This window comes from Pinus tabuliformis, chromosome 8 (genome assembly GCF_031772625.1).
Source record: "Pinus tabuliformis cultivar Carrire ecotype Pingquan chromosome 8, CPIR1, whole genome shotgun sequence".
NCBI classification, from domain to species: Eukaryota; Viridiplantae; Streptophyta; class Pinopsida; order Pinales; family Pinaceae; genus Pinus; species Pinus tabuliformis.
Genome location: NC_142294.1, coordinates 856,540,049 through 856,561,036, shown reverse-complemented (window position 1 = coordinate 856,561,036; position 20,988 = coordinate 856,540,049).

The following is a 20,988-nucleotide window of genomic DNA, read 5'->3' as shown; positions in this document are numbered from 1 at the left end:
ATGAAATTTATCCTTCCCAACTAGTGGGCCTCCACCAAAGCATCCCCATCAAGCTAGTAGGCAAGATGACAATAATTGACATTGAGGTTATTGATGTCATACTAGATTACAATATCGATTTTGGTAGGAGGTATATGTATGCCATGAACGTTATGGCTTCCTTAGTATTTTTAGTAGTGAGATTCCCCCAAAATGTGGAACTTATAATTGTCAACCAATTAATACATTATGAGCCACAACCCTCACTCCTAGCTAACAATGCCCTCCCCCTAGTCAGAGCTCAACAGAGGATTCCTCATAGTTGAAGTTGGACTTGGAGTTTTCAAAGACTCCTCCCTTATTAGTACATATCTAAGATATTCACCACTTATTTCATGCTTTCAGATGGCACTAGTATGCACTATTCCATTAGCTTTGAATTATCCCTCACCTTTCACTACCATTCTCCAATCAATTTTGGTATAGGATCAGTCCAACATGGTTCACATCATTCAACATCCTTTAACTTAGATCTCATTCTATTATTACCCTTAAGAACCATGATATATCATTGTGTTGCTATGCTTACCCTACCAAACGTGGTATTATCCATCCTACTATGGTACTTGAAATCCCCTATCATTATCCCAATGCCTTCCTCCATGTCCAACTACTTTCCACAACTAGTCTCATCTCCTATTAAACACATGCCAATAGAGACCAGTGTCTTAGCTTAGTGTGATCCAAAATCTATATAGAGTACTAAGAAACCTATCGGGGAAAGAAAAAGAAAGTAAGCGATAACAGTGCTACCACTCCCTTTGTCCCCCCTCCTTTCAGCCTTTGTGATGCTCAAGGACACCCAACCAATAAATGTCTAATGCTTCTAGAATTATAGAACCTCCTTCATACACCATGAGCAACACCCTTGTTACTTATTCCACAATTAGTTGGCACCTCCATTGGCGCAACTACTCTTCTCCACAATAAGAAATTACATACCAACCATCTTTGTGTCATATGCTCTACATACATCCATTACACTCATCAATTTCCCAGCCTCCCACAATTTCTAGACACATTTCCTATAGACCATCAAATGACTCCCTTAACTCAAAAACAAACATATCAACCAACCTCAAACATCACACAAAATGTCTCCTATATTTACTATATCTCCACCTCAGTGAACTCAAAAAAAAATCCCATGCACACTTGACAAGAAATATGACCATTTCACATATTTTTCCAATGATCATTGAAACCTGCATCAAACATATGAAAAATATGCAACACAAGGTCAATATTGAACAACTTTGGACATCCCTTATGCAATCTCTTAGCATTATGGACAACCCCCAAGGCTCACCTCATTCACCTCAACATGATATGGATCTCCCTTCTACCCTTTTTGTCATTGTTGCACCATTTCCATACTTGTAATTACCAATTTCTCCACCTAAGTCCCTTATTATTCCATGGAAATAAGTTCTCCCTCCTCTCAAGACTCATGACACTCACAATTTTATATACATATGTTATATTTCTTCAACCATTGCGATGATATCATCAATTATCTTCTCATCATTTTTCAGTGTCGATATTTATCCTTATTCCATAGACTCAATGTCATGTATTTATTACCTAAAGACTCCTTCAGTTTGTGTTATCTATGCTTCTAGCATTTCAATAATGCCTAGTATTGGGTCACAAAATTGCAACATGTTTAGCACCATGATGTGCACTTCTCTCATTCATGATTCATGGAACCATCCACTTCTATTTCTCATGTCTTTAACTTAGATGATGGCATTTTAGAGGCAATGATTGCACCTTATTACCCTTGGGATGTAATGCATCACCAATCCTTCATTATTTCTCAACAAGTGTAAAGTCCTCAAACATTTATGTAGTGGAAAATAAAGACTTTGGTCCCCCTGGTCATATTGATTTTTTCAAAACTATAGTCCCAAATGTTGATGCTTTAAAGAAGGAAACGTGGCCAACATCTCTCCCACCATCAAGGTGGTTATTTCCATGAAACTTGACATTATTGAATAAATCCTCCTTGGAATTGCATGTTCCTCAAAGGAATTCTTTGCATATAAGACTCCTTCTCAAGAGTTCTGAGACATTTTCACTCGGTCATATATAGAGACACTTGGCCTATATAGTTTCATTGTTGAACATTGAATTGGCACTTATCTTGACATTGTGATAGTTTGGAAAAAACAAGGAAATGTCCATGCAAAATGAAATCAACAAGATTCATAAATTTGGTTTTATTTATCTCATTACTTATACCTCCTAGGTATCAAACCATGTCCATGTCATGAAAAGTATGGAACCATTTGGATTTGTCCAAAATTTTGGGATCTAAACCAAACATACCCAAAAGATAATTTTCTAGCGCCATTTGTCAACCAAGTTATCAACACTTAAGCCATACAAGAGGCCCTTGTAGGTTTTAACCCTGTACATAAGTTATCTGCATACAAATTCTAAGAACACAGAAAAATAAACAATGCGAGAGCATAACACATAAAACACATATACACTGAGATTTTCCCCTGGATCCCAAAATCGGGACTACCAGCTTGATTTTTCATTATGTTCCTCTCAATGTTACAATACATATTTATACATGCCGAAGCATCCAATACCATGGACCGAAAACCATCACATCCAAAACCATGGACCGAAAACCATAGTGTTCAAAACCATGTGCGAAAAACATGCACAAAACCATAGGTAGCTCCGCCCAACCTAATATAGAGTCCAAAACCAAAATTTTCCGGGGCGCTACCCCAGAGCCCATAGAGTGTGGTTACCTGCACCCCTCAAACCCCTTGTGAATCCCCCTGCTATGCAATTGGCCCAATGAAGGGGGGCTCTACCCCCCTTCTAACCCCCCGGCTAACTATGTGGGCTAGTCGTGGAAAGAATATAACACAACCCAACACTCTCCCACTCGTTGTTTTCTTTCCACAGGGGACCACAAGAGAGATTAGTCATTTATCCAGCCCTGGAACGCCCATTGTTTCTCTACACCAAGAGAACTTCTCAGAGCTCACATATTTTGTCAATGCATCTGCAGTATTCTTTAAAGTGTCCACCTTTACCAACAACACCTTCTTGTCTTCTATCATATCCCTCACAAAGTGATACTAAACATCAATGTGCTTTATCTTTGAATGATATGTAAGGTTATATGCTAAGAAAATTGCACTTTGGTTGTCACAGTCTATCCTTATAGCTCCCTGTACTAACCCCATACTTGAACACAATCTCTGCAACCAAACTGCTTTCTTTCTTGCATGAGTGGCTTCCATGTATTCTACCTCTGTAGTTGATAGTGCCACTACAGATTGTTTCTTACTCATCCAACTGACTGCGCCTCCAAATAGGTTAAACACATACCCACTTGTAGATCTTCTCTGATCCAGATTTCAAGCCCAGTCTAGATCAACAAAGCCACGAATATCCAACACTCTATCCAATCTTGGTCTTCCTTGGTAGAACAAACCATAATCACTAGTGCCACGTAAATACCTGAAAACCCGCTTCACTGTTATCCAGTGCTCCTTCCCTGGTTTTGACATAAACTTGCTCAATACTTCCATTGCATGTGCAATGTCTGGTCTAGTACGGACCATCGCATACATCAGGCTACCGACTGCACTTGCATATGGAACATGGGACATGTCCTCTTCCTCTTCTTGTGTCTTGGGACATTGTTCAGCAGATAACTTTACACCTACAGGAATAGGAACCTTCACCGGTTTACTATCCTGCATATTAAACCTCTGCAATATTGTCTCGACATACTTCCTCTGGTTTAACCAGAGGTTCCTCTTTGTCCGATATCTTTTAATTTCCATGCCCAAAATATAGTTTGCAGCACCAAGATCTTTCATGTCGAATTTGGAGGAAAATTGGGTCTTCAAATCCTGGATGATTTCTTTCTCATTTCCAACCAGCAACATATCATCCAGATACAAGACCAGATAAATAAAACGGTCACCAATTAATTTAAAATACACACAGTGATCTTGTTTGCTTTTCGTGAAGCCAAGTCCCCGTATAAATGTATCAAATTTCTGATACCACATCCTTGGTGATTGTTTAACCCATACAAAGATTTATTTAACTTGCATACCAGTTCTTTCTTACCCTTCACTGCAAAGCCTTTGAGTTGCTTCATGTAAATCTCCTCTTCCAGATCCCCGTGAAGAAATGTTGTCTTCACATCCATCTCTTCTACCTCAAAATCAAAAGCAGCAGCAACAAATAAAAGTAATATAATAGAAGTTACCTTGGCAACAGGACAAAAAATATCACCAAATCAATTCCCGGCACCTGGGAATAACCTTTTGCTACCAATCGAGCTTTATATTTCTCCACCTTTCCTTTTGCATTTGTCTTCTTCTTGAACACCCATTTGATGCCAATGGGTTTCCTTCCAGTCGGCAACTCCACCTGATCCCAAGCCTAATTTTTGTGCAAAGATGCCATTTCATCAGCCATGGCCTCTTTCCAGAGTTTTCCATCCTCTGAATCTACTGCTTCCTTCACAATTCTGGGATCATCATCAATAATAGATAAAGCAAAATTTGAACAGAAAGTAGATGGACTATACCTTTCTAGCTGCCTTCTTTCTCGAACTGATCTTCTCACACTCGGAGTTTGTGGCTCTTCATCTTCTGATTCCTCCTCTGCTGTAGAGTATGATTCTTCCTCCTTTAGCTCAAACTATATCTTCTCGGGTTCCTTTGGTTGGACTTCATATTTAATAACATCTTTCACCTCTCTAAACACCACATCTCGGTTGTACACAACCTTCCTTGTTACTGGGTTCCAAAGCTTATAACCCTTTAAACCATCCTTATACCCAATAAAGATGCACTTTTTAGATTTACTATCCAACTTGGTTCTTTTCTCCTTTGGAACATGTAAATATGCATCACATCCAAATACCCTCAGATGTGAAAGATAAGGTTTCTTACCAGTCCATACCTCTTGTGGAGTCTTATCTTCCAATGCTAATGAAGGTGATATGTTGACTTGGTAACATGCAGTCTCCACCGCCTTTGCCCAAAATTCTTGTCCTAACCCGGCACCACTAAGCATGCTTCTTTCCTTTCCATCAACGTCTTATTCATTCTTTCTGCAACTCCATTTTGTTGAGGTGTGTATGGAGTAGTCTTTTGTCGTGCTATACCACACTTCTTATAGAATTCTTCAAATTCCTTACTACAAAACTCTCCACCGTTACCTGTCCTCTACACCTTTATCTTCTTCTCTGTCTGGTTTTCCACCAAAGCCTTAAATTCTTTAAACCTATCAAAGACATCAGATTTATTCTTAAGGAAATATATCCATGTATTCCTTGAGAAGTCATCTATAAATGATACATAGTACATAGACTTACCCAGTGATGGAACCTTCACAGATCCAAACACATCATTGTGCACAAGTTCTAATATTTGTTTCGCCCTCTTACCACCAGAGGGGAAATTGACCCAATTCTGCTTCCCATAGACACAATCTTCACAGAAATCAAAATCCATAGAGCTATTACTCATACCTTCTACCATGCCTTTACCATGAGGTATTCAAAGGCCCTTCTCTCCAGAGACCACTAGATTTTCTGCTCCACTTTCAAGAACCACAGAGTTATTGCACCCATCGACAACAGTGCTACCTTGCAGCTTGTACAGAGTTCCAATCCAAACTCCCTGCATCAATACTAGTGCTCCCTGAACCATCTTGCAGGTATCCTTCTCGAACACTATTTTTACACCTGCATCATCCAGCTTGCTTACAGAAATCAAATTTCTGGCTAATGCAAGAATATGTAGAACACCTGGAAGTGTTCTAACCCTTCCACCTTTCAACTTCAACTTTACTTTTCCGCCATCAATGATTCTAGCCTTCCTGTCATCCCCCAAGAATACATCACCACCATCATATTTCTCATACTCGCAAAACCACTCTCTATGGGGAGTGAAGTGAAAGGATGCACCTCAGTCAATCAACCATGCCTCATGATCTACATCTGTACTTCAAGAAGCCAAGTATACATGCCCACCTTCATCTGAGGTGGTTTTCGCCTCTGCAGAAGGAGCATCATCAGATCCCATTCCTTTATCAAGAGCTTTATATTTACAGTCCCTTGTAGTTCCCTTCCTTTCCACATTTCCAGCACACCACCTTTACAGGTTTTCCTGGAGATTTAGATCTCCCTCTAGATTTAGATCTCCCACTCGATGACTTATTTTTGTTTCTGTTATGAGACCATCCTCATACAGACAAGGCATCACCATTCTATATCTCCATATTTTTCCATCTCATCTCCTCCATTAGCAAGGATGAGACTATTTCATCAAACTGAAAGGCAGTTGCATTACTACCTATTGTAATAACCAGACTATACCACGAATCTAGTAGAGAACACAACAAATTGATGCACTTATCTTCATCGAAAACTTTAATATCAAAAAATGATAACTGACTTACCACAGTATTAAATACATTTAGATGCTCTATCACCGAGTCTCCATCTTTCATCCTCATGTTATACAAATTTTTCCGTAGGAATGGTTTATTCACCAGAGACTTAGATTGGTACAAACTCCCTAACTTGTCCCACAAAGCCTTCGTCGTATCTTCCCCTGATACATTCAGCAATACTAAATTTGAGACACACAATCGTATTGTTCTCTTTGCCTTCCAATCCAACTTCTTCCATTCTTCATCGGACACTCTCGTTGGTTTAGTACCCGGATCTACCATGATCCACTGATCTTTATCCACCAACAGATCCTCCATCTTGAGTTTCCATAACTCAAAACTCTAACCATTAAATTTATCGATCTCTATCTTTCCACTGCTCGCCATCTTCTTTTACCACCAGAATCAATCTCGCAGATCTCCCACTGAACAGGGTCTACCACAGGCCCGAGCGAAACCCCTTAGCAACAAAGGCATGCCCTTGAAGCCAAAAACAGCTCTGATACCAAATGTAGGTTTTAACCCCGTACATAAAGTATCTGCATACAAATTCTAAGAACACAAAAAATAAACAATGCGAGATCATAACACATATACACAGAGATTTTCCCCTGGATCCCAAAACCAAGACTACCAGCTTGATTTTTCATTATGTTCCCCTCAATGTTACAATACATATTTGTACATGTCGAAGCATCCAATACCATGGACCAAAAACCATCGTGTCCAAAACCATGTGCAAAAAAAATGCAACCCTCAAACCCCCTGTGAATCCCCCTGCTACGCAATCGGCACAACAAAGATGGGGCTCTACCCCCCTTCTAACCCCCCGGTTAACTACGTGGGCTAGTCCTAGAAAGAATATAACACAACCCAACAGCCCTCTCCTTCATGGATGGGTTCTCCAGGTACAATCAGATCTAGATCCATCATGTGGATCAATACAAATATCTCTTGACCACTTCATTATAATGTTTTTCTTATCGCATCATGCCATTTGATATGAAAGATTTTGGAGCCATCTTCTAGTGGGAAATGACCTACAACATCCAAGACCTTTCCCATATAATTCTCGCATACATGGATGATCTCACTGCTTCTTCCAAGAACCTGTCTGAACACTTGGAATATTTGTGGGTTATCTTCCAAAGGTATCATAAATACAAGATTTTCTTGAATACCCTCAAGTGTGTCTTTTGTATCTCAACTGGTGTTGAAGGGAAAAGTTTCCAGGGGATAGGGTTGAGAGCCCCAGTAGAGTGGAATAAAAGGATAAAAAGAGATCTCATGCAATCATGCCAAGCACTTTAATTCACATAAGTAGGGATTAGAAGTGTACCCAGAGGTCTTACGTTTGAAGTAAATCCTATAGGGTTCAGCCATCTATCTTCTTCCAAGATGTGAAAACCTGCAAATAAATCACAAAGACACGGGAAGATCACTTAATTCAAACTACAAGTACATATATATATGATAAATTATCATAAACATCCTCACAAATTAACATGCACATAAAAACAATGCAATTTGGAAACGAGACATGTGTCTCTTTATTAAGTGAAAGCAACAAGAATAGGTGAAGCTACAACCTGATCCTAACCAAAGGTACTAATGAATCATTCCTCCATATGCATCCAGCTCAATCCATCAAAAACTTCCGCTCCAATATATACAAGAAGATGATAGATAATTAGGTTGAGAATTTCTACAAGGAAACAAGGGTTTCATTAAGACTGGGACTGCAAGAGGCATAGGAAACTTGTAGAATTGATCTAGGGAAATTTGGGCATAATGATCTCTCATTAGGAATGAATTAGGCCTACCCAAGGGGTGTATATATACCACCTCAAACCAGTTAATTTGGTTAGGCCACAGGCTCCTATATGTGGGCTTTCGGTAAAACCCATAAATCATGTTAGAAAACAACTTTTATATATTTTTTCAAATTTTAAAAAAGTGTACACAGGTATTGTTCATGAGGACCACTTATGTACATGCTTTAATAGTGGGAAGAGTCACGTGTAGATTTTTAAAAAAACTTTTTTGAAATGAGGACATGTTTGCAAGGGGAAGGGAGTTGGTTGAGCCATATAAAAGCATCTAGTCTACAGGAGTGATAAAAGATGTTATAACAGATGCCCCCTCTTGTATGAGGTTAGAAGAAGGACTGATGGCCGAAATACATTAAGTATAAAAGGAGGAGTCATTTGAAAAACCCAAGAGGAGATCACCAAATTCCATCCCATCAAATACCTGTGAAAGGAGTTAGAAAGAGAACTCATATCTGAGGTGGGCATACCCATGCTCAGAGATAGTAAATCATGTACATTGATCAAATATAATGTGGATCCATGATGTATAAATAAGTGTGATGATGATGAAAATAATACATAATGGAAAAACATATCATAGTCGCGAAAGAACACAGTGGAGCTATGTCTCAGTATCATATAGGAGGATATTTGTACAAAAGATTTTGTATAATTAATCCCCACAAGAGTACCAAAGTCATATGAATGGAATAGTGGTACTGTAAAAAACTCGGGTGCCAACATATAAGATGTTGTTGAAAGAGTCTGCAACATATAAGTGTGGATGTCACTGGTAGGTAGCTGAAGAAATTGTCAAGTGATCTAATATGTTGGCAAAACCTTAGGTCTTCACCAACTGTAGATGATACATTTCTATAATATGGGAATAAATGAGTTGAAGTCGACTATGTGAGAAATCATTTGATTACCATTCATTGATGTATACCATAAACAAGTGCAATACAACTCATTGATAATGACAATGAGTGTCAAGGTACCCCAGTACAATATAACAAGTGTGAATAAAGGATTTGAAGTCAAATGCTTGAACAAATCTATCAATTATAGGACATTGATGTATTCCCATTGTCGATAGAAAAGGAGTCTGCCACTAATGACTGCAAACCCTAAGGTACAGATAAAAGAACTCTATATCTTATTCTCAGAGAAATAAGTTGGATTCGATAGGAAAAGATCTACTGGAAGGAAGGAATTAGTGCATCCCATATCAACCAACATGAGTGTAACCCATATGCCAATAATTTGGAAGGAATCGAATGAAAAAAATGAAGTAGCCACCACCGAGTACATTTTCGGCATGCATAAGATGAAATTAGTGCGCGAAAGAAATCCTCTGAACCAACCAATAATGAAAGTTGACACAGAGGTGAGGAATCCAAAAATAGGTTCAAATGGAAACCAAGGTACTTCCCAATTCCCAATGTGTGATAATGTAAGTTGACATTGAACACAAGTGAAACCACTCAGTCAAAGACCCATGATGTTGATTGATGTTGGGCACAAGCTCACCTATCAATGATTTAAATAGGGTCGATAATTCTTGAAGGTCTACCGAGGCACAGGTGTTGTGGTAGGGACACGGAAGGCGTGGAAACTAATGCTGAGAGGGTCCTTTGAGCTATTTAGAGGAACTTGGAGAGTTTGACTCGTCAAGTTCGAATTGTAGAAATAGAGGATCTACCGTAGGTTGTACATAGGTGTGTGGTAGGAGTACCATGAGCTTGGGTGTGACTCTTCTAACGAGTGGAAAATGCCATCATCCATTTCAGTGACACACATCTAGGGTAAGGTCCTTAGGCATAGAGATTATGTGATTAGAGTGATTATGAACAGACATCATTTGGCATAAGCCCTAATTTTGTAGGACATTTGTCCACATTTTGTAAAATTTTGAACACTTTGTATCTATATACAGCGATTTTAAGATGATTTGATCATATATACAAATGAAAAATGACATGTTGTTTTCTTTTTTACATGATGAATGATTAATATGCCAATCCAATGCATGGTCTTCTATAGAATCGGCAAATGAATTATTTGATCATGAAATATGAATGAATGATGTAAAATTAAATGATCGTTCAAGTAATCTCACTCTCATAAATTGTCAATGTAACAAAGGATCTCCAACACAATAAACATTATTTAATTGAGAACCACCAGCTGCTTGTCTAGGTATAATACTAACGATTGAATACTGTGAGATATTTCTTCTGAAAGTATTTTGATAATGGCATTGTATTTTGCTATATTATTAGAAGCGGGACCTATACATGTGCCACCAACAACCAACAACTGACTAGATGGATAATAGATTACCCAAGATGTGGAAGCAAAGTTCCTGGTGTGCCCACTAGCACCATATGCAAACCCTAAGTACATCAGATCACCCATTGATACCTACCAAATGCATATTGAAAACACCATTAACTCCAGCACTAAGAAACCCATAGATAAAACTTAAAACACTATGTATAATATTTACAAAACAAAGCAAATTCTTAGGCAATAGCCTTGGCATAATACTTCTTGAGATAGAGCCCATTCATAGGCTCAGACAGCACATTTCCCTCGAAATAACCAATTCGTAAGAACACTTCTTCAAGACATGTTTAACAATATAAGGATCATACCACATAGGTTTAAACTTGCCCACCCCAATGCATCCTTATCTTGGTCATAGATGAATACAAGATCACCTTTAGATAAAACCCTACGGCATATGGACTTATCATATTTTTCTTTAGCTCTCTTCTTATTGGCCTCATTCGTTATAGAAACATCTCGACGCTTCTCATCAATATGTTCTAAATGAACAAGAAACTCTTTTAAGCTTGACATGTTTGGAAGGAGTTGGATTGTTAACTTAAGGGATGGAATCTAGCATTCTATGGGAAGGACTAATTCCATTCCATATACTAACTGAAAAAGGATTAAATCCCATAACAGTTTGAAGAGATTTTTGGTATGCCCATAAAGCAGGATATCACATGATGTGCCAATTGGAATTAACTTTAATAGTGCTTTGTAGGATCATTTTACGGGATTTATTAACAACTTCAACGTGCTCATTATCCTGAGGATAATAAGGTGAGGAATGTTGTTGCCTCAATCCAAATTTAGAAGCCAATTTAGACATCATACTATTTTGAAAGTGACTACCATAGTCAATCACAATCTATTTAGGGATATCGAAACGTGAAATGACTTGATTTAAAAGAAAGAGTGTCATCATTTCACCATCCTTCTTAAAGGTAGGCATGGCTTCAACCCACTTCGTAAAGCAGTCAACTACCACAATAACATACTTCTGCTCCCTTATCAAGACTGGGTGACATGTTGTAAAGTCTATTCCCCATTTAGTAAAAGAACCAATGGTAAGAATAGGAAAAAATGGATTTGGATGAGTGCACATTTTCCAATTATACAGTTGACAAGCATGGCATTTTTTTACTGCTTCAATACAATCTTTGAAAATCGAAGGCCAGAAATACCCTGCACATAGGATCTTCAGTGTTGTTGCCAACCCAGATAGATGACCGCAAAAAGCGCCATTGTGACAATCATTTAAAACTAACTCAGCCTCTTCCAAGGTTAAAAAACGTCTTAAGATTAAGCCAACCCCACGAAGATATAAGGTATCATCGATAATCAAAAAATTCTCAGCGAGATGACATAATTTTTGACAATCATCCTTAGAAAAGGATTGAGGAAAATTCGAATTCTGGAGATATATTATGATCTCTCCATACCAAGGATCTTGTGAGAAGATCAAAAATAGGTGTTCGTCGGGAATTAACTCATCATAATTAGAATCTTGATCACAAGGCAGTTTTGAAATCAATTCTGCGAAAACCAAGGAATTTTTTTTATTTTGTTGACATAAAATCAAGATAAATTTTTTACAAAATCACAATCCATTTATTGTATTTGCCCCCAATCACTTGCCTACTGAGAACAAATTGAAAAGGATTAACATCAATAACTACAATGGTCTTCCTTAACAAAATATAATGACAGAGCCATTCGACAGCATGAACTACTGCCGAAGCCAATTTCTCAACATGAGAATATCGAAGTTCATGACCTACCAAGCCACGACTTAGGTAATATATAAAATGTTCTTTAAAGGCATTGACTTCCATAACCATAACCATACCAATGGTAGATTATTCCACCACAAGATACAAAAGAAAGTATGTTCTCTAATAAGGTGGACTAATCAAAGGAGCAGAGGTTAATAATTTTTTAAATCATCAAAAGAGGGTTGAGTGAATTCATCCCAAATGAATGGAACCCCTTTTTTAAGTAAACGCATAAAACCTTTGTTTATCTAGGCATAAATTATGATGAATCTCCGTAAAAAATTGGCTTTAAGTTGGATATTTTGTAGTTGACATAGATTGGATAGGGGAGGAAACACAAGCATTGCCTCAACCTTGAAGGGGTCAACCCTGATCCCTTCATTTGAAACAATGAACACAACAACTGACCCAATGTCACAGTGAATATGTGCTTATGAGGATTCAACCAAATTTTATAATGACAAAATCTTTCAAAAAAAAGGTGAAGAAGCTTTGGATGTTCCACTCTTTTTCGAGATTGAGCAGCTAGATCATCCAAATTAGATTCTATAATATGTTTGGTGTCATGGAAGGCATATGACATTGTTGTAACCACCCTCCTCCCACATCTACCCAAGTAACTGGCTAATTGGGGTAAACATGCGATGAGAGAGGCCACTATAAGGGATTCAACCTCCTTGGTGACCTTAAGGAAATGGAATCGACGGAACACATCATTCTGACCTTACACATCAGCAACAACAACCCTAGGAGACATCTCAACCACTCAGACATCCTACCCCTGGGTCCCATTGATCTTTTATGCCTCTTGACCTCTGGATTCTCTCATGCTATAGGAATTCCAACGTCCAAGGACCTCTGGACACTCTCATAGGCCTACAAGCCATCGTTCAGGGACTTTTCCCAGCAGACTTGTGCTAGCGTCCGCGGAATTCAAGGAAATTTTCTAGCCCATAATTCCAGCCACTACCTAGAACTTGTTATAACTTATAGAATCCATCAAAGACATGATGACAAGACTACAAAACCAAAAATCAACTTTATGACTAGGCCTGACCATCCCCAATTGGGACTAACAGTTTGTCAAACATTTGGCATCAATGCAACCTACGGGTCTAGGATACAAGACAGAGCATGAATGACTGAAAACAATTATGAAATGTGACAATAAGGATCGACACCTTCTCCATTGAACTGTTATAACATCAATTAGTTCTTTCATCCATCAATTTAACATTTACAAGTAAATAGATGAGATAACCATGACATGAACCAGTCAATTAACCATGTTTATGACCAGCATAAACCCATGTAAATAAAAGAGATATAACATCCATTAAATACACATATAAACAAGTGCAAAAGCAAGAGAACTTAGCTTTCATTGATCATAGGCAAATCGACTAGGTTCAGGACTTCCACGTACCACCCTACCGTAGACATGGCTGAACCAATATTTCTTTCAGCCAATCACCCCTATGCCATATTCCAATCATGAATGTAGGATCTCATGGGTAAACCAATCCAAAAACAACCAATGGAATCCAAAAGTTAAACCACCTCCACCCTCACCAAAACTTGATCACACCAAAATTGGTGCTCCGATCACAACCAAACCGAACTTGGAATGCCATCTGGAATCCATCACTATCCTTGAGGAATTCTTTGTCTCCTTGTCTCTCAGGCTTTACTGCAATCCAATTCTAGATCTCTAGGCCCTAAACCGAGACTAATCTCAGGCTTTACCGCAATCCAAACCTAGATCACTAGGCCCTAAACTGAGACTTCTCCCTCAGTATTTCCCATGTGTCTCGCCAAAACTGATCAAGGGATTCCTAGGCCTTTGGAAATGAACCTTGAGACCACCTCCACCCTAGATTCCAAAATCCATCCAACAAACCAAAGCTCAAAACCAAGATAAACAACCGAACATACCATGGCATCCAGAAAAAGGCAAGGCTAGTCTGAAAACCATTGTCATAACCCGGCAAAACCATGCCACAACAATAAGAGAACCATACACCAACATGCAAAGCCACGCATGTCAAAACTAGTGAGGAAATCACACATGCAATGTGCTACATGTAAGTATTCTTGCTAAAGCTACTTGATCCTACTCTTCCTTCCTTAATCCATGCTTTCCTTCCTTTCCCTTTGCTTGCTTTTCCTTTCTTAATCCAAAGCTAAAGTGCTCCAAGAAAACTCTAAGTGACCAAGAGTGAGAAAGAGAGAGAATAATGAGAGAGCTCCAAAACTTGAACTGACAAAATATTACCCACTGATCCTCAGAAGCCTTTTTATTAACGAGGCCTCTATTTTCTTCATTTTCATGTTATTTTCCTTTAATTTCCTCCTCACGTGCAACCTATGACCTTTCACCTTACTTTTCTCCTAATTTCCTTTACTTTCATAAATAAATGTGCCAAAAATGCCTTTTAATTCCTTTGCCTTAACCTTTTTCAATTTCCTTAGCCAAAAACACATCTAGTGATGCCCACTAGGATATATTTGCTGACATTCAACTTTGAATAAGTTTCCCTTAACCATGGTCATGTTTTTCTTTTATTAAATTTTATTACATGAACTTTTCACCATGGCTGTTACAAAATCGCCCCCCTTGGGAAACATTGTCCTCAGTGTTAAACCACACCAAGACCTCAGCAAAATAGCGAAAAAATAAACATACTGCTGATGGAGATTTATAGCTTAATATGTTGCAATATGTACAATGAAAGACCTTCTCAAATGCAAAACATCATGACAACATGACAAGATAATAGCTATACCGCTTATTGGACCTTTATAACTTAGCGCATGGCGGTATTTACATCCATATACATATATACATATATGAAAACATCAGTAAAACATATGCCAAACATATACCAACATCAAACCAAAATTGCTTTGCCTCAACCAGCAAACAATGAAGGATACAGGCACCGCATCTGATCCGCCATCTCCCATGTAGCTTCTTCAAGCCCAAAGTGCTTCCACTGCACTTTAACTTGCTCTATGGCTCTATTCCTGAGCATGAGATTCTTCCGCTGCAATATGCACTGAGGCTCCGGCTGGAAATCTCCTTCTTGATCCACCTGCAATACAAACCAATCAATAAGATGATCAACGCCCTTTATATACATCTTAAGCAATGAAATATGGAAAACATCATGGACTTTCACTTTTGGAGCAATGCAATTTGATAGGCCACTGGTCAAATCCTCTCAAGGATCGCAATACCATGGTTCCAACTTGGCACATGATCCAATCCTTGAAGAGCTTTTCTTGGGCTTGATGTGCAAATACACATGCTCCCCAACCTGAAACTCCTTGAATACCCTGTGCTGATCCGCATAACTCTTTTGTCTATCCTGTTTTTCCTTTAGATTCTTCTTTATAATCTACATTTGCTTTTCCATGTCTGCCAACATATCCAGTACAATAAGTACCATGTTCACTGGATCACTCCAACTGATGGGAGTATTACAACTCTGGCCATACAATGCCTCGAAATGACTCATCCTCAATGACTCCTAATAACCATTGTTGTATGTGAACTCAACTAATGGAATATACTCTCCCCATTTCCTCTATTAGTGCATCACATACATCCTTAACCTATCCTCCAAGATCTTGTTGAGCCTCTATGTCTGTCCATCTGTCTATGGATGATAATTTGTACTAAAGGCCAACTTTGTACCCAAACCTGTAAATAGATCCTTCCAAAACTTGGAAGTGAAATTTGCATCCCTGTCCGACACAATCTTCTTCGAAACACCATGTAATCTCACTCTCTTTGATGAAAACCTATGCTACCTCACTGGCAGAATATGTAGTCTTCACTGGAATGAAGTGAGCTACCTTGCTCAACCTATCGACCACAACCATAATAGAATCATGTTTTCTCACTGTCCTCGGAAGACCTGTAATGAAATCCATGGAAATGACCTCCCATTTCCATTATGGAATCGCTATAGGTTGTAGTAGACCACATGGATGCTTACATTTTGCCTTTACCTGCTAACAATCTAAACATCTAGCCACGAACTCTGCCACTTCCTTCTTTAGATTCAACCAATAATAGAACTTCTTCACCACCGTCAATGTCTTCTGATATCCTGGGTGACCCAAGTATGGCTTGACATGAAACTCCCTCAAGATAAGCTTCTTGAGCTCACTGCAATTCAGTACATAGATCATGTCCCTAAATCTCACCAAACCATCTGCCGTGAGACAATAGTCTCCATCTAGATTACCTATACCTATACCTGCACATGTACCTATACCTACACCTGCACCTGCACCTATACATGTACTTTGTTGTAACATGTGCATGATCTCCATGTACTTGTCATCCCATTGTCTTGCTTGCAAGATCCTATCTTGTAACTTTGTCCCATAAGAGCTCATAGATGTTATATGACTTACCTGTATCTTCCTGCTAAGAGCATCTGCAACTCGGTTCTCCTTCACTTTGATATATCTAATCTCGAAGTCGAACTCGTTGAGGGTGGCCAACCATCTAGCTTGCCTCGCATTCAGATTCGACTAGACAAACAAATAACTCAAACCATTGTGGTCGCTCATCAGTACAAACATCTTGCCAAGAAGATAGTGCCTCCACATATCAATGCATGTATGATCACTGCAAGCTCAAGATCATGTGTCATATAGTTCTTCTTGTGCTCATTCAGTTTACATGACTCATAGCACACTACCTATCCTTCTAGAATGGGAACTCCACTAAGTCCTCTATTACAAGAAGTTGTACACACTACAAACTCCTTGTCCAGATCTACATCTTTAGTACAGGTGCATGTGTCAACAACTGCTTGAGTTGCTCAAAACTAGTTGCACATTCTTCTGTTCATTCGAACTTCTTACCTTTCCTCTGCAGTGATGTGATAGGCTGATGAAACTCCTATAGTAGTATGTCCTTCCCATGAATGATATCACCTCATCCACATTCTTAGGAGTTTCTAACTCCATGATGGCCCTTATCTTTTCTAGATCTACTGCTATGCATTCCTTGGAAAGGACATGTCCCAAAAAATCCACCTCTGTATGAAATAAGATGCACTTGCTAAGCTTACCATACACCTGATGCTCTCTTAGCAATCTCAACACTGCTACTAAATGCTCGGCATGTTCTTCCTCATTTTTAGAATATACCAGTATGTCATCAATGAATACAATAACAAACTTGTCCAAATAAGGACGCAACACACTATTCATCAAACACATAAATGTAGCTGGAGAATTAGTCAAACCGAATGGAACTACAAAAAACTCATAATTCCCATAGCTGGTCTTGAACGTGGTCTTGAAGATATCCTCTTCCTTGATGTGTACCTGATGGTATCTTGATCTCAAGTCGATCTTAGAGAACATTGTTTCTCCCTTCAACTGATCAAACAAATCATCAATCCTCGGTAGTGGGTACCTGTTCTTGATCGTTACCTTGTTCATCTTCCTATAGTCAATGCACAATCTTAGGGTACCATCTTTCTTCTTTACGAACAACATCGGTGCACCCTAAGGCGATACAATTGGCCTAATGTATCCCTTGTCAAACATCTCCTTTAGCTGCAACTTCAACTCTACCAACTCAAGTGTGCTCATCTGGTAAGGTGCCTTTGATGTCGGATTTTCCCCTAGCACCAACTCAATAGAAAATTCTACCTTCCTATGAGGTTGAAAATTTGTAATATCCTTAGGAAATACATCCTGAAACTGTTGTAGAACTAGTTATCTGCTCAAAACATCTGCATCCCCAACTTCCTTACCCTTTTCAATAGAAATGTGCACTGCAAACATCACACAACCTTTTCTGTAACTATGCTTAGCCTGCATAGTGGTAACCATCCTCAATAATGTAGGCTTCTTCTTCCCCTGCAAGGTTCTCTTTTCCCCACTATCATCCACACACTCAATGGCCTTGTCGAAGCAATCCACTTTGGTCCTGTGAAGGTACAACCAATCCATACCCAAAAGCATACTATACGAACCCAATGGCAGTACATTCAAATGTGTTGTTGTAGGCATGCCATTTAACTCAAATGCACAAGCTCTTACCCAATGGTGAACTCTCTTCTTTGTACCTGTAGCCAACTGCACCAACTAAGATTTTACATGCACTTATTTTCTCAAAACACACTTATCCACCAGGTCTGGAATAATATAACTATAGTTAGATCCAGGATCAATTAAAATAGAAACAACTTGATCACAAAGCTTACCATCCATCTCAATGATAGATGCCTGATGATCCTCCTACATGTTGTCCACAGCTACATAAATACAAGGAATGTTATGACCAACATCACCAATTGTATGTGCCTCCTGGGCACTATAGATCTAGGGTCTACCACCACTCTAATACTGCAAACAATCCCTCTTACAATGATCCTTACCACATATCCAACACTACAATGGTTCCCCACCACCGCCTCTAGCATATTTCTCTCCATGTCCTTTCTCAGTTGTATTGAACCTCTTGTAAGGAACTACATTTTCTTTCTCACTTTCATCTTGAGGTCTTCCTCGCTTTGGTGGTCATTTTCCTTTATCTTTCTCATTTCTTTTCAAGTCATGCTTAGGTTAAACTTTGCACTTTGACTGCTCATAACGATGTTTCAACTTTCGAATGGCCTCCTCCAATGATCTAGGCTCATCAAACTCAATCTGTTCTTTGTATGCTACTAGCAGTCCACTGATGAATCTCTAAACCTTGGCCTTCTCCTCTTTAAGGTAAGGCACATATCTCAACAGCTCCAAGAACCTTCTAGTATACTCATCATTTGTCATGGAACCCATCCGCAACTCATAGAAATCCTTAGTTTTGTCATCAAGTATATTTCTGACAAATACTTTTTTTTTAAGAGACTCTTAAACTCATGCCAAGTCAAATCATCCTCATGTATACCTTTAACATTCTTCACATCTTCCCACCAAATTTTTGCGTTACCTTTGAGACTAAAAGTGGTTATCTCTACTTTCATGTTTTCTGAATAGTCATGCAATCTGAATAACTTCCTCATACCAAGCAACCATACCTCTGCATCCTGTGATTTCTTCATCTCTCCATCAAAGGTAGGTGGCTTTTCTTTCTTAAACCCATCTAGCAAGTATCCCCTATCACTCCTCTTGTAAAGATGTTAACGAATACGATCATGATGCTTGTCTGAACCATAACTAGAATAATACATGTGTTCATCACCTTTCCTATCTGGAGTGTCCAAAAACCTACCATCTCTAATTGTGTCGTCTTTGTCCCACCTGTGACCACCATAAGACTTGATGCCATATACCCCATTAGTTCTTTCCTCCTACTCACGGCTAATCTGAAGTGGTCCTTGTTGCTGCAATTCTAACAAACTCTGAAGTAGTATTGCATTAACCTCTACTTGTTTCTCTTGTGCTTGCATGATTTTTTCATTGTCCACCTTACAACTCCTTATTTCTTCCTTCAAGCTTCTCAATGTATCTACCAAATCAAAAGAGAGCCCAACACCACATTGCTCATTCGATTCATAGGGAGAGTATTTTTAGTCTACCATCTTGCTAGCCATTTTATCTCTTTCCTGCAAGGCATATAGACATATAGACATAATCATAACAACATATAGACATATCATACATAAGCACATAACCATGTAACCATCAATTTAACTAGAGTCCGGTCATCAATACATGACCATATCAAGTACACACATACCATGACTACTTGCATGACAACGAAAACCATAACACCACTGTATACTTGACCACATGCAAACATTAACATGCATAAGCAATGTGTACTCGACCACACACACGCGTGAACACATATGATCAAGCATGAATGATGATACTTGTAACCAACCTACAATAATGATAAATGTAACCAAACATGCAAGAATGACACATGTAAGTGGCATATAACAACATGTAACCAGTCATACACTCATGACAACATGCTTCACACAACGACATCCTTATTCCCATGGCGACATCACTATGGCCATGAACAACACCATGCATATGCAATAAGAACATAGGACACAAGGATGACTGACACTTGTACAACCAACATGAATGCATGACAAACACATTCACCCAAGGAGAGTGCAAACATGATTTGATATTAATATGTAACGACCCTCCTCCCACATCTATGCAAGTAACCGACCAACCAAGGTAAACATGCGATGAGAGAGGCCACTCTAAGATATTCAACCTCCTTAGTGACCTTAAGGAAATGGAATCGATGAAACACATCAACATGACCTTACACATCAGCAACAACAACCCCAGGAGACATCTCAGCCACTCAGACATCCTGCCCCTATGTCCCACTGATATTTTATGCCTCTTTACCTCTGGTAGCTCTCATGCTATATGCATGCCAGCGTCTAGGTACCTCTGGACGCTCTCACAGACCTGTAAGCCAGCATCCAGGGAATTTTCCCAGTAGACCTGTGCCAACGTTCGCTAAATTCAAGGCACTTTTCTAGCCCAGAATTCCAACCACTTCCCAAAACTTGTTATAACTTCCAGAATCCATCAAAGACATGATGACAAGACTACTAAACCAA